Source organism: Ruditapes philippinarum, unplaced genomic scaffold (genome assembly GCF_026571515.1).
Source record: "Ruditapes philippinarum isolate M1 unplaced genomic scaffold, ASM2657151v2 ctg139_1_1_1_1, whole genome shotgun sequence".
In the NCBI taxonomy this organism is placed as follows: Eukaryota; Metazoa; Mollusca; class Bivalvia; order Venerida; family Veneridae; genus Ruditapes; species Ruditapes philippinarum.
In genome coordinates this window covers 118,907-132,052 of record NW_026858874.1, presented here as the reverse complement: position 1 = coordinate 132,052, position 13,146 = coordinate 118,907, and the positions used below count along the sequence as shown (strand labels likewise).

Here is a 13,146-nt window from a genome sequence, read left to right as displayed (position 1 = left end):
CGCCCTTGGATTTGAAAGGTCATGGTGCCAAACCCCTAAGGCAAAACATGTTTATTTTGTCATCACCTCCATTTTCTTTAGCGGCATTTATTACTGGTATGTTTTCAAAAGATTTATGGCAGTTATTAAATTATCGTAACAGCAAAAGTGCTGCCAAATGTACATAATTTTTGTACTGAAGGAAATCTTTGTCTGTGATGTTTTATCGATGTTAATTATCATATTACAAGACTTTACAGCAAAATAAATACATTTGTTATTATTAACTATGTACGGAGAATAGTTTGGTTTAAATTTTATTGCAATGTAGCATAGATATTAGATTGTGTGGTATTAAAATAAAGTGTAGGAATCAAATACGAAATCATAAAAGTATTTAATAATTAATTTTCAGAATTTATGACAGTCATAAATCAGCATTTAATTACAACGCGTGCAATTTTCATATGGTATTTTCCGTTTGAAGGCAAATGTTTTACGAATAACATTGATTGAATTGCAACAAATGTTTTACATTATGTATAAATCTAAGTTTAGTTCTTTGAAAAAGTAAACCGCCAGCATTATACTTGTTGTGCCGCTAGATTAGAAGTTATTATCCTAACAACTTTGATAAATTCAAATGGAAATCGTTCATTTTGTGCCCCTTTATTTTAAATAGACGATGATAAAGTCCCTTATAATATAAGGCACTCTAAGTTCAGCATTTAAAACATATAGTTGATTCCTTTCTAATGTACAACTTTTCGGGCATTCCTATTGATTAAAATTAATTGTTAATTTGATAAACATCTTACATTATTGACATTGTACGGTATATTTTTATTGAACTGGTATGATAAATTGAAATTGTGGAGTAATTCATATTCAACAAGTTATCTAGCTGGGGTGTCATGACATCTAATTAATGTCAGGGTGGTACACGAAGTCATCCGAATAAAATCATTAATAGCTCGTTTACACACGAACGCTAATCGGGTAAGATCGTGACCACACATACTATATTACGTCATGAATAATGGGTTAAAATTGAATTCTGTAATCGAAAATGGCTATATAACGAATTGCCTTTATTTATCAGCGCCATCTATCGGCAATAGGGCGTACTACATCCATTCTGGACATATGGTCAACGATAAATTAGTGTCATGATTTCTCATGAAACCTTGCTACCGGACATGCGGATTGATGGACACTAGTTGTGAAGACATGATAATGGTCATTTTTGTAATTGGAAATATTCACATGACCAGTGGCCTTGAGCAAAATCAATAACTTATTTCAATGGCTATTCTTCAAGACCAGTGGAATGTCTGCGCATTTGCTATTAGAACTGACAATATTGTCATCTATTCTGCCCTCGCATTAATCGCGGTTTAAGAATTAATTTTCACGACATTTCTTTATGCACTGAATACGATATCGATGTAAAAAATGCATTCTGTCCGAGAAAATTACAGAAATATGCATTCCATAAGGACTTTGAAATTGACAGCAGATTGCGACACTGGTATCAAATACGTCTGCGTTTTGCCATTTCTGTATTTCCCTCTAGTTTTAATAATCTATAAAAAGTCGTTTTCAGGGCCATTATATCAGACACGAAACTGCCAATATGTCAGATTTTATAATCAACAATAGCTATGGCATTACTTTCATAGTTAAATAAAAGTGTTCAGGTTTAGAATGTTTAAAGACATTTCCATTTTTTCCACCTTTCCATTTTCGATTTAAACGTTTACTTTGTGTCTCATATAAAACATTAAAATGGGTTCTTTAGTTCGTTTGTAATAAAATTTCACTTGATAAACTTAAGTTTTTGGCATAAGTTGTAACGATATTCGAACTAGCAGGAATATATGTATATGTTGTGATGGATCAATTTGTCAACTTTCCAAACAAACAGGCAATATTTCTTAGATAGATATCTTTTAGATATATATCTGAGTATATATTTTGTATATTCGACAGACATAGCTGAATCAACAGAAATATGAAGATGAAAATAATTTACATGTATATTAAATTTCCATAAAGTATACATATATCGTCACAATGTTCTACGGCTGCTGGAAGATTGTGTTCCTTATTAGCCTAGGAAACACATTTACGGTCCGTTGTTTGATAAATTGAATCTTGAAACTGTATTTGCATGTCCCATCTGTTCCCGTTCTTTCTTAACGAAATCACGCGAGAATTGACACGTGTTGCGTAATCCGGCGTTCAATATGGCGGAACCATCCGTATTATCTCTGAAGGTCCATTTTATCATAATTAAGTTACATTTCCCCATGTTCTGATGAGCCTACGAAATATCTTTACTATCATTTCTTAAAGTCAGCGAAACGGAAAATATCTCACGCGCTGTGAAAATATCTGATCCGATTAGAAATCTAAAACTCCGTTTTGCGGCCATATTTGATTTGTATCTATGGGAACGGATTGAACATATTTCATGCGCCTGATCTCCGTATACGATTTCAGCCAATTAGGAACGTCGATACTCATTCAATGAAAAAGGGAGTTTGACAGCGACCCTGGGTAATGATGCAGTGATTGGATTTTCTACTTTGTTTATTCTTTGTAATTTCTCTACATTCCGTCTGACAGTAATGCCTGATTTGAACACAATCTTCTTAAAAAAGAAGAAAGCAAAGAAAAGAGCCAAAGTCAGCAACATTGCTTTTGTCGTAAATTTACCAACGCAAATTTTATATTTTCATTACTATGAACATTTCAATATGTTTTTTCCCACTCGATAATGATTGTTTTACATCACAAATGAAATCCTTGATTTAGATCTTTGTATCATATATGGTACATCTGCTACTTAACCAAAACACTATAATTGTAATTTCCGAGAAGCTAACTGTTTATACTCCCCACATGATGATTAAACATATTAAAAAAGTCCAAACCACAGTATACCTTAAAAACTTCAAAGCATTCAATGGCTTGTATGAATAGATATTCTTCTTTTATGGCGGGAAAGACTTAAAATATGTCACAGCAGACCTTTAGGACATATCAGTTCAAAAATAGTAAGCAGCATAGCAAAGAAAGACGTGTGAAACGAAAAGAAAGAAATTAATTTGTATTTTACGTTTAATTTTGGACAAACTAGTACCCTTTATATACGTACTGTGTATGATGCTTTGTTTCCAGAACTCATTTTCCCTTTTTTCAGACAGGTTTAATGGAATCGGCGGATAATGGATACATTATTATATTATATATATCTGGATGATTGTCACCACAGACACACGTCATCTCCGCGGTGTCCTCGTATAGAAGATAAAATGTGCTCATTTGGTATTGCATGTCCTTCTTTGGTATTTATATGACATTTTCAAAACTGGCCAGTACATAAAGCAATTGGACTGATTTTAAAATTTCATACAGAGACCACTTTGATATAATCATTTTGAAAACCTGTCTCATACAAAGTCTGTATTTCCGGAACTAATCTAGTTTTTGTTATAATTGGATTTACTGATTTTCTTTTAACAGTTTTAGCCCGAGGCAAAGTTGTTTCACGGAAACCAGAGCGAAAAGCATTTCGTCAAGCAATTCTTTTCTAATTAGGTTCGTTTAAGATTTTCTCCTCTGTAAATTTATTGTGTCTGAGAAAATTTAAATAATTTAACATTGTTGTATCCTGGGGCAAATTTCCATATATCGTGAGAGCTAGAATGCGGTGAGAGACAGTATTAAATAGACCCATGTTTTTTCTTTTAACATTAGAACAAAAACATGATGTAATTATACTTAATCAAGATTCTTGCTTTTTTGCTGTTTATGGTAATTGCATCGATGACATAAGGTCATTCTAGTTTTTAGTTATGTTTGAAACCTACTGACACAAAGATGTGAAGATTTTCGTTTTATTTTTGTCAAGACAAAGCAATCTTTCCCTGACTTACTTAATATCTTAAGTACTTACTTACTTAATGTCAAAATATGTGATCAGTTATATATATATCGCAGAATATTTCTGAGCATTTAAACGTGTTAAGTGTAATTAAACTTTGATATCATATATATTGAAACCCGAGGTATTAGACATAAACAGGTTGAAACATAAAGAGGCTGGGCCGTAGGGATTAGACATAAAAATGCTGAGCTGTATGTATTAGACATAAAAAGGCAAGATAATGTACTCGTAATATCTTACCAGAACTATTTGTTTTATCATCTCGGTATATTTCGTTATTATACATGTATAGCGCAAACATCTGCATTTTTTAATTAAAGTACATACTACACTCAGTCATGATAAAAACCACACCATAAATATGAGGTGACTAAAACAATCTTTGGCATTTGTGATATATATAGTGACGGATTTCAGAGTGCACATATTTTTTCCGTTGACATATTGCATATGTTTTAAACATGACAAGTGTTTATACTCCAAAATTATCTCCTACCGTCAGCAACGGCATTTTGTTGAACCTTGTCCCAGTGCTGTACGTTGGTTCTCGAAATCTGCTTCATCTTTATGTTGGCTCCGGTTTGTAGCCTCGCTGGCCTCGCATTGTTACAGTCTGCGTCATGTTATATGTTTGGTTGTTTTTGTTGTGTTTTGGTTTGGTGTTGCTTTCTTTTAAAACAAACTTTCCGTGCAAAGTGATTTTTCTTGTAAAAAGCTTGTAAAATGATATTTCATATCATGTGCTCCTCCGTTTTCTATCGTATATATTTGTGCATGATTAAAACGGTTTATGCCACATAATTGAATGTTTGGCAATAAAATTTAGTTGAGAGTCTCATTAAAATCCGATTCCAGCTAATGTAAAATGAATAAAGAAGTATCAAGTTTTCATAGGAACTTTTCATTTTGAGTTAGTATAAAGATCACACGGAGAGATTGGACAACAATTGGATAAATTTGTAGTAAATGTTAATTATAATGACTTATATATATGCCCAGAAACCTCCTTATTTTGAAGCTGACGTTTATGGCAAATTAACAAGGTTTCGTCATTCAGTGATTGGTATTGAACCCCAATTGTGTAACATCAGAAGATATAATGGGCTACAGTTGGAGACTGCTATCGCTGTTATAATATGAGCCGCGTCACGACAAAACCAATATAGTGCGTTTGCGACCAGCATGGATCCAGACCAACCTGCGCATCCGCGCAGTCTGATCAGGATCCATGCTGTTCGCTATCAGTTTCTCTACTTGTAAAAGGGTTGGTAAGCGAACAGCATGGATCCTGATCAGACTGCGCGGATGCGCAGGCTGGTCTGGATCCATGCTGGTTGCAAACGCACTATGTTGGTTTTGTCGTGACGCGGCTCATATAATAAAATGATGTTAAGATCAGTTTTGTTAATATACAGTCTAAATAAATAAAATGCTTTATACGAGAATACTTTTGAATGAAACAAATTTTCGAAGACAACGCAAATGTTAGATGTATCAAAATTGTCTGTAAGTTAGCTATTTCGGATTTATTCTGTTTTCTTCATTCTGTTTCTATTTTGACGGAGCGGTAACATATTATCGAAACCGTCGCTTTCAGAAATTATGTCTCTGTCACGCTATTAAATTCAAATAAGATAACACCGGGACTTTTTGTCGTTAAAGTAGGGGGATACATCTGTCTAGTAAGAACAATTTAGATGCTAAATAAATACAGAATGATCTAATTCGTCCCTCATGTAAACGGTTTTTTGATCTTGCAGCCGTGTTAAACTTAACAGTTAAATGATTGAAATAAGGATTTTAGATAATACATTACGGTGATAACGACCCTCTCTCACTCTCTGATTATAATCAGTGTTGAAATTCCTATGGTTAAAATTACAAAAGATGATTTACTATGTTTAATGACTCCCTAACATACACATTAGGTCGTCATGCATTTCAAGCAATACTAACATTATTATTTTGATGAACGGAAACTGTTTATAATGGGCTGTTATAATGACAGTGAATGAAATTGAGCATTAAAGTCACAATTTAATGTTTTTGTGCTACATTTTATAATTGTATGTAATAGGTAATAGCAATTTTGATAAATGTATTTTAATGGACAAAAAAAAAACACGTAAAAGTGTGTAACTTAATAAAAACAACGCAATGATTTTAAAATAAAAAAAGCGCGTTACATTTTTTTAATATTTACACAATCTAACAGTTACCAAAATGAAACAGTTACTGGTAAAATTTTAACATACTTCATATATATATATATATATATATTCCTTTTGGGAATCACACGTAGTTAGAGATATTGAAATAAGTTTTAGGCAGATAAGAAGAAATAGATTTGTTTTATTCAGTGCGGTATATTATATAACTATCAATTTGGTTTCAATTTTAAACGTTTTCCGTAGAGAATATATTTTAAACAAAAAAGAAATGAATGAGTCTGGAAGACGGCTTGCCTGGAATATTCTCAATGCTAGACTCCCTGAAACATGAAATCCCTGTTGCTTTCATTTATGTTGATAAAATTAACTTATTTATGTCAACATATTCACATTCGGTAATAAATCTGTAAATGTTTTATTTGCGTGTTTTGGAAACAAAATAACAGATTTCGTAAGAAATTGGCTGTAAATATTTATTCAGAGGCATTAAACGTCAGCTTATAAAGGGATCTGGAATAAAAACATCGTAAAGATTCTAAGCAATCGTCTTTGTATCAAGAATTCTTGCCGTTTTGACTGAAAAATTACCGCCAGATAATCTTGGCTGGGTAGCCGCTCTATGAAAACATAAAATAAGTTTAAAGAGGTAATTAATTGTTAGCAGAAAAATATGTAGCATCAGGGCATATTAATTGTAACATTTTCACTGTGAAGTAACGATAAGGAGTTCCGACAGGAAGGATTTTTATCTGCCATATTTTGACAGAATCTAGTCTGAATCTAAATAATTGATCCAAACCATATCTTTTATATTAAGGGAGAAGATGTTCTTAAGTCAGCTTACATTTCCAATCAAACACACAATGATAATACATATAAACAAGTCGAGCGCATCTGTGAAACACGTGCATCTCTAACGAAATATGTAATGTATGTCTAGGACCAAAACCCGAAGTCTGCATAGATGAAGTGTACAGTTTACTGCACACGAAGTAGAACTTGCTATTGTACTTTATTTATGAGAATAAAGACCATTGTGCACATTTTTAAAAATATTATATCTTCTGAAGATAGTGTACCGACTGAAATTTTCAATTACTGGGATGTTTTTATGTGGTAGTAAAAATGGCGCGTGATAGAAAACTATTTCAAGCGAAAAAAAAACAACAACTTTTTAATCACTGATTCCAATTAAAACGCCCGTATGATATTTTTTCTCTGTTGCATGAAATAATGGAACAAGCGTATGACTAACCCTATATACATACAGTGACAGTCTTGCCTCGAGGACTGGTTATGATTGCCCTGTCATAATCAGTGAGTTGAAACTTTTCGTTCATTGGCGACTGTTCGCGTGTTATGTGAAGGAAGTATTGATCACGGAGTCAGGGTCTCTGAGACGCTTAGACGGTGTTCTGTGAACTTTTTCTGTCATAGTCATAGGATGATTATTACTGTGCTTTTCTTGTCAGTTTTTAATATAATAGTGTCACTTTTAGTACATGTATACAATCAAGTACATCAGATATATGCTTTGCTATTAATATTGTGTTATCTGTAACCGAGAATTGACTTAGGTACTTCTTTTTCTTTGTTGTACAATTATACTGCAATATCTTCATTTTTTTGTTTTACTACTTTGATGTTGCCTGATCCTCATTCTTTCCAAGTATATTCCTATCAAACAGAGTCAACACTGCAACCTTGATTTGCTTTTTTCATCTAACCGTCATGCCACCTATTATCCGGTTTTAAGTTCTTAATTGTGCGACAGAAAATATATATTCTAATATAAACTAATATTACAGATTCGATACGTAAACATGCAATGATTCAATGTTTACCTATCGAATCTGTAATATTAGTTTGAGAAACATAACAAATTAGATTTTGAAACCACCAAAACATAAAAGACGACAATCAAATCAAATTAATCGAGGTACTCCAATTTCTTTTACATTAAACCAAAAACCAAATTCGATATTTAACTGTGTTATAAAAATGTAGCTTTCACATTTGATTTGTTATGTTTTTTTCTACATCTAAGCAACATCATATTCCTGCCTGGTTAAAGAATGATAACATTTAGAGTAAGTTCCCTATGAAATATGTCTACCATTCAGAAATGTAAACAATTACAAAAAAGTCACAGACATGCTTCATAAAATGTGAACGAACATCAACATAACAAAATGGCAAACATTACCCAAAATCTTACAAAACAAACGTTGTTTACATATGCAAATTAATCCTGACAACTTTTCTCAAGGGATATAAGTTGACTTTTGTAGTAAACAATTCGCAGAAAACCCGCCTATAAGGAAACGTATCTAAAAGCAAAAAGCAACAAGTTCCAGACACTTCAGGCCGCCATTGATAATACCCCGGGAGAACATTCACTAACAACTTGTCAATTTTTTCTCATCAGTTTTTTTATATAAAGTTTCGATGCGAGAATGAAAAAATAATGTATCAGTTTTACGAAAACAAATTGACGTATAAATAACAAATATGAGAAAGAAAGTAGGTGAAGAAAATAGCTATATTAACTGGTTTACACACTACCAGTTTACTGTATTCATTTTAAGTAATATTATTTGGAACGCAGCAGATTCTAAGATGTAGAAATAGAAACAAAGTTTTGGCAAAATTATTATTCTTTTTTCGCTTAAGATCTTTATTATAACGCTGTTAATAGAAAACATTGGCAACCTTAATGATTCGTTTTTCGTAAGCAAGAGGATCATAAATCACAAATTGACTCGTGCTCCATATTCCTGCACGTGTTACGTTCGATAACCATAAACACAACAGAATACTCTGTAGCTACCAGTAAGTTATCACTTATGAAATTAACCTCACCATGTCCACCTTACATTGTAGCTAGTAGATTAATACATAGAAACTATACATTCCGCAGATACATTTTTAATATTCTGCCAACACTCTTTGACTGTAAAAAAATATAGGAGGCAATGCTGTTTTGGTCTTTCCATTGCGTAGAAATGATTCATAATTAACGAGGGTGTTATTTATGTACACACCGTATCCAGTTGCAGCGTTAAGTCACGCTAGGTATTCGATGGTCGTGTTGCAATTACGAATTCGTTTATTTCGAATTACTCTTTACGTCAATGAGACAACAAGCATTGGTATTACAGAAGTTCTTTTCTAACATGTCAATATAGTGTGATGCTCCCATTTATTGATCTAACTTGATGCTGGCAGGGGTTAATTCCTTCAGCTAATGAACAGGAATCGTCATTTGCAATGTTGTACGTCTAAAACTTATGAGGAATTTAGACCTAATTTGATACGTTCTCTCCGAAATCTCTGACGACGATTCTATTTATACAGGGATTATTATCTTAGTCTACAATGTTCCTTTTTAACCAAATGAAGGAATTATTTTTCCTTAAATGTTTTCATGAAATGAACCAGTAACTTACATTTTGGGATTTTATTCATCCTTGAATTTAATCAAGATTTATACATCATTTTCTTTTTTTCCCTAAAATTTCTTAATAATTGAGATGGAAATTTGTTTAGAATACATTTATAAAGACATTATTATAAGATGCAATAATGGGATTATATCCTTCAATACACTTTACCTCACATTGCGTTATTTCATATTTACGCCCTTTCGTTTGGAAACGATGTTTCGCCTGATACACGTTTTGTTGTTTTCAGACTTCAAAGAGCTAACGCACTGGGTATCCGGGGCGCTTGTTTAGAAATCAACCCGGGCGTTACAATAAGCTCCATGTTCGATTTCCTCTGTTTTTGTCCAGTGCACCAAGAAACTTGTTCCTTGTGGTTCAGCGGTAATCGACTCATAGAAAAGATCGATCGTACGTTTATGTCATTAGCGGAATGAATTCTTTGAAAAAGCAGCCGACATGTTAACGAGTGCTTCTAGTTTTTTAAACATTCAGTCGCCGTGATATTTTAATAAACTTCTAATCAGTTGAATAAAAACCTCGCACTCATTTGCATTGAACAAGCATCTTTTCTCGCTAGGTATTCAGGCTTGTGTTGCATTTATAATGGTGAACAATGTAAATGTAGTCTACCATACCGACATAAATGTATCTGCTGGTGCAATACCGAGAAATGGAAGTAGAATAACGAAAACAAGTTAAGTGAACTTAATTTACACACACTGAATTAGTGCTTTTAAAATTCGCCATCCAAGCTGTCGGCAACCGCTTTTTTGTTGCCTTTGCTTTAACATTTTAACTGACGTAAAATTTGCAACATGTATTGTAATTCGTAAAATTCATTTCAAGTAATGGAAATGCTAGCACGCACTCTCAGACTGTGCACCTTAATTGATTTTATTGATCGTCTGCTGCAAGATCGTTCTGTCTCAAAGCCGTCATGTACAATGCATAATAAAACAATTCCAATCATTATCTGTTGATTTAAATACCAGATGGCGAAATTAAAAACAGAAATTGAGAGCATACAAGTATCTTTGGAGAGATGTCGTAAAAGTTCAACTATCGGTTTCTTATCTTACTTTTTTCATTATTTATATGTGATATTTCTATGTCACAAATGTTCCCTATTAAACATTCCGGAGATGTTAATAGAAGATATAAATTTTATATGTCATCCAAGGGCTTTTGTATCTAGATAAAATACAAATTTTGACGCCATGGTTATTTATTGCATGAAACAGCGAGGGCAAATATAGAGGCTCAATTCAATCATAGTGTCATCAGTGGCCAATAAGGTTTCATCTATTTGACCAGAAACCATTTCTAACAGCAATTCAATTACTTGTTATATACTTCATAATTACTGTCGGCCTCGTGTCCACCGATAGCTTTATTGGAACTATGAACGCTGTACTTGTTCTCATCTTTCCAGATCTTCTCATGATTCAATGATTGACTGAACAATAAATTATATCTTGTTGTACAAGCAGATCAAAGTGTCAGATACGCTTGTAGGACCATCATATCACCTTAATTGCTATTAATAAAGCAACTTAGGTGCTTCAATAATTGAAAACAATCAAGAAATAACATACATTGTAATGTTATTAAAGCATTGAAGAAATAGATACTGGTTATGCTTGATAAGTACACAATAAAAGTGACAATTTATCTATCACCAAAGTCGCGAGGGGCTTAAACCCCGCCCCTTTTTTTCAAGAAGCGGCATATGCTTTTTACACATCATATCATTTTGTTTATTATAATAAGAATAATTGTTAACTAGTTGCTGTTTGTACTGCTCTTTAAACAGAGCGGTTTGTTCTTTATTATATATTGTAATTTATTGAAAAATAAAATAGAAAAATAACGGAAGTAAAGATGAGTTCAAATTCGATTTATATGTACAATGTAGTATATATTGGTACTTAACGAGGGAGGTGTTACCTCAAAGAATGGAACAAAATATCGAGAAACGCCCAATGTTTGAATACGAACCTATATACTTCATGAGAAAAAAATGCATCATAAATCTTGCGTGAAGTTTATTATCATCATCATCATTTCACTGCTTTGTTTGATGTTTTATACCACACCAGGTTTTGCAATAGCATTATTATATAGCGTATTAAGTCTATGCTAAATTAAACAATAAGGTATAAACTCAAAATATCATCATCTTTACATCAGCTGTAAATCTTTAAATATTTAAGCATAAGATATTGCATTTTCTCTGCAGTTTTATTCGGATATGGCGCTAGAATGGACGTCAAAGTTATTTATAAGGGTAATAAAAATGGTTATAAATTACTCGTACCAACAAAACATTTATTATCGTATATAAATATCTTAGATGAATGAGGCAATGGCTGATAATTCCCCGTAAAAACAGCTAACATTTACCCAACATTAGCCCATTATAGCCTATAAACATAGACAGCCACTCACAAGTGCTAAATCATGAAATCTGTTGGAACAATTCTGATAATATGTATCATACTTAGCTAGCGTTTTTGTCTAAACACACAATTTACAGGAGATTTTTTGTAGCGGTGTACTGGTTCATTGATTCCCCGGGAGATTGCTCCTACTTTTAATAGATTGATTGATGATGTGTTACCATGCTTGGTTTAGATATCTGGTTTTATAGAATTATCATAAAACATTCATAGCTTGTTGTTGTTGGCTTTATGCACGTCATTAGTTTATGACAAAATGCCCGTAGTCTGCGAGATGCTTTTTGTCATTGACTACTTCGCGCTTGTGGAACAGTAATTTTATAACAATATAGAGGTAGAGCGATTTTCTTCTATACCATTAACGAAGAAGTTGCCGTAAGCCTCCGACGAAACTTGGAATAAAACATCCGCATTCGTCTCTACAAAATATTTAATAGTTATATAACGAATTTGGCGCCACGTGTCTCGCTTTCATCAAACCTGTGAAAGCCGTGCATTTCTATGTCATTCCATTTTGTCACTTACAGAAACATCCTAAAATAATGGCAGTTGACTTGAAAACTGAGACAGTTTAAGCTGCAAATTATGTCAAACTTCCAGATAAATTTGTTTTTTACTATTCACTGCTCGTATAAATTCATTAAACACTACAATTTGGCAACGCTTCTGGTGAGCCAAATCGTAAAAACTCTGTTGTTGTTTTTGTTGTTTTTTAGTTCAATTTCATGTATTCTCTCAAAGTTAGAAGCCAAAATCATTGGGGAGGATAAGTTGAAGTCAAACCGTCTCCAAAATTGCCGGCTTTCAATTATAAATTAGAGAGGTTATGAAACATTATTTCCCAGATTAAACAGAATAGAACTGATATTTTATCTAAGTAAATCTTGCAACACCTACATTTTTACATATTTATGGCAATGTAAAAATGAAAGTAAAAACATATTTGTCTGTGTGAAATACTTCTATGTATTTTGTTTTAAAAAAATGACAACCAAAACATAAGAAATAAGACGAAAACTTAATTAATGAAAAAGCACTAAACGGAACTTATTCTATATGTGTACTTTCAAACAGTATTGTAATAGTCAATTTTAAGATATTGCGGTAGCATAGAGTTTAATTCAATGCGAAAATTC

General features: G+C 32.7%; 1 protein-coding gene across 1 annotated transcript in view; it reads left to right on the top strand.

Annotated features, from left to right (window-relative positions):
* LOC132754542 (uncharacterized) overlaps nt 1-13,146 on the top strand; it is a 68,647-nt gene that overhangs the window by 26,274 nt on the left and 29,227 nt on the right. The window lies entirely within an intron of this gene.